Here is a 3,645-nt window from a genome sequence, read left to right on the forward strand (position 1 = left end):
GATGTCTATTACTTAGGGTTTATTTTTCATTGATTAACATTTTCCTGGTCTATATCTGTCAAGGTTTATGAAATATTAAAAAAATAGAAACGTTATCTTAATCCATCAATCAATTCACAGAATTCAGGAATCTTTTCCGGTGCAAAAAAAATTCTTTAAGGTTAAAACAGATGAATATCTACAGAACTGTTCAGCTGTTCTCTATTTCTGAATTTTAAGTTACCCTTTTCTAAAAATTTGCTATGCATAGTTAAAGGTCTACAAGTGCATTAAGCTGTCTCTTAAACTAATTAAAGGGATGCCTGTTATGTCACTTTTTAAAAGAAGGATCTTGAGAAATTACGTAAACAATCTTAGTTCTTTGTGTCTGGCTCTAGAAATAGGTTTATCAGGGGCTGGGTTTACATCTAGGTTTAGATTTAGGTATATATTTAGATTTAGCTGGATCTAGGTTTAGGTTTAGAGTATTGATTGAATCTGAGTTCCTCCTGTGATATATTAATGTGTTCTGGCATACAACAAATATTCTGCAGAAATCCTGAAAAATAATAATTCGATCAAAATCAAGAAAAAAAAAAGAAAAACAGGTAGAAAAAGAAGAAGAAAACATTTGAAAAAGAAGAAGAACAGGTAGAAAAAGGTAGAAAAACATTATTTGACTAGACACTATAAACGTATTAAACCCAATAAAAGAGTTGCATGTCCAATTGACTGAGCCACAATGAGGATTATTAAGTCGTTTTTTTTCTTTCATAAAATAAAGAGTGAATTTTGTTAATTTCCTTATTTATAGTTTTCCCTGCATAAATCCGCAATTTACACAGAAAAAACATAGAAACCTTTATTTTTTATCCTCAGACGAAGGTGTTAGCCTTAGGGTTACTGTGAATCGGACATGCAACTATTTATATGTAGGGTTACTTAAAATTACATCTTTAATCCTTATATAATATTCTAGAATGATAAGATCCCTTTAGGCACATTTATATTTTATTCGTTCAATCCTGATCCCTTTGAACAATTTATAAGTAAAAATATATTAAGAACTATTAATAAAAGGAATGTGAAAAGGACCAGTAATGGACCACCCCACTCCCCTTTATAACTATACCTACCAAGGGAATGTTTGTGCCTGCCCTGTGTTTCTACAGATTCTATGACTTGAACTGGTCTACAAAAAAATACGATACAAAAAAGAATACTTTAAAACAAGTACAAGTACAAGTACAAGTACAAGTACAAGTACAAGTAATTTTCATGCTAATATTTCTTACTGGAGCCAAATGTTCAGAATTATAATAATTAATTGATTATTATGAATTCAATTATATCTACCTAAACTGAAGCTTTTTAGCCACATTTTCATGAGTTTTTAACAGATGTACTCTAGAAAGAAAAGATTAACTGGATTTTATAACTGCATTTGTTGAAAAGTTAAGTATTAATTGTATTTTCAATAAATTGTTTCAATGTTTCAAAATAAAATATAATATAATGAAGAAAATGAAGGAAAATAAATGAAAATAGTGAGTTGACAATTTAGCAGAAAAACAGTTTTAATAATTTATGATTCAAGATGAAGGATATTTACTTTTAGACGATTTCAAGACGGAGGATTTCAAGACGGAGGATTTTAAGACGGAGGATTTAAAGATGGAGTATTTCAAAATGGAGGATTTCAATATGGAGTATTTCAAGTTGGAGGATTTCAAGATGGAAGATTTCAAAATGGAGGATTTCAAAATGGAGGATTTCAATATGGAGTATTTCAAGTTGGAGGATGGTAAGGAACCCCGTGAATGAAGCTAGACCTCCTCTACTAGAAGATAGGAAAGCCAAGATGAAAAGAGCTAGATCTCCATCCATCACTTCCTCCCCTATTCCCCAGCTTGATGGGATATGTACACCATCAACACCTAACACCAATCTTCCTTCCAGGCCTAAGGTTACTAAGGAATCTGATCCTGAGTCAGCGCCTGAACCTGAACTTGATCCTGAGTCTGCGCCTGAACCTGAACCTGAACCTGAGACTGAGTCTGCGCCTGAACCAGAACCTGATTCTGAGTCTGCCCCTGAACCTGAACCTGAGGCTGAGTCTGCGCCTGAACCTGAACCTGAGACTGAGTCTGCGCCTGAACCTGAACTTGAGACTGAAGCTGGTCCAGAATCTGAAACTGAACTTGAAATCGAACTAAAACCACCTGTGAACATTGCAAACCCAGTTTTTACTTTCTGTGAAGAAAAAGATTGTACAGTTTGCCCAGTTAGACACAACGCAATTAGAGCATATGAAAAAGTAGACAACCAAATTAAATATCAGTTGGTTAATAACTACAGGAAGTTCTGTTGTTTCTCAGCAATGGATGACGAGGGAGTCAGCTGCGAAATATTGCACTGGCATTCAAAGTCTAATCTGTGTCTATCATATGAATCATTTATATAGAAAATAAATAATGTAGTTTTTCCATTTATGTAATATCTTAATCTCTGCTACAAAATAAATATTTAGATCTAAAAAGTTGGAGGATTTCAAGATGGAAGATTTCAAAATGGAGGATTTCAAGATGGAGGATTTCAAGATGGAGAATCTCAAGATGGAGGATTTTAAGATGGAATATTTCAAGATGAAGGATTTCAAGATGGAGGATTTCAAGATGGAGGATTTCAAGGTGGAGGATTTCAAGGTGGAGGATTTCAAGACGGAGGATTTCAAGACGGAGGATTTCAAGATAGAATATTTTAAGATGGATGATTTCAAGATGGAGGATTTCAAGATTAAGGATTTCGATATCTGGAGAATTAAAAGATGGAGGATTTCAAGGTGGAGAATTTCAAGATGAAGAATTTCAAAATGGATGATTTCAAGATGGAGGATTTCATGTTGGAGGATTTCAAGATGGAGGATTTCAAGATGGAGGATTTCAAGATGGAGGATTTAAAGATTGAAGATTTTAAGATGAAGAATTTCAAGATGGAGGATTTCAAGATAGAGGATTTTAAGATGGATGATTTCAAGATGGAGGATTTCAAGACGGAGGATTTCAAGATAAAGGATTTCAAGATGAAGGATTTCAAGATGAAGGATTTCAAGAGCTGGAGAATTTCAAGATGGATGATTTCAAGATGAAGGGTTTCAAGATGGAGGGTTTCATGATGGTGGATTTAAAAATGAAGTTTTTCAAGATGGAAGATTTTTAGATGGAGGATTTCAGTTTCGATACAGATGATTTCAAGATGGAGGCTTACATATTGAAGGATTTCAAGATTTTAAGATGCCAAAATAGAATACTAGAACTGACGGTTACTGATAGATGATTATGCAATATGCTATGCTTCTAACAAAAAATAGAAAAAAACTTTCCTTTCTGACTTAACTCCAAATGGAAGTTTCTGACAAATAATAATAAATAAGTTAATCTGCCTGAGAGAAATGAATGACTCGTATTTGTAACTATTCTCTCCACAGAGGTAGCAGATCAGCTGATTGGACGGAGTGGTCAGCCTGTACTCCTCACGACCTGGTAAATCAGGTCCATATATCAATTTGAAATTACTCGTTTATGGGGTGGCTCTAAACACTCTCCCTTTGATTTCATTCAACCCCCCTTCCCTTTTTTCATCCCTTTCCCTCCTTTTGGGTCTTTG

The sequence above is a fragment of the Eurytemora carolleeae genome, unplaced genomic scaffold (assembly GCF_000591075.1).
Source record: "Eurytemora carolleeae unplaced genomic scaffold, Eaff_2.0 scaffold1540, whole genome shotgun sequence".
Taxonomy (NCBI): Eukaryota; Metazoa; Arthropoda; class Copepoda; order Calanoida; family Temoridae; genus Eurytemora; species Eurytemora carolleeae.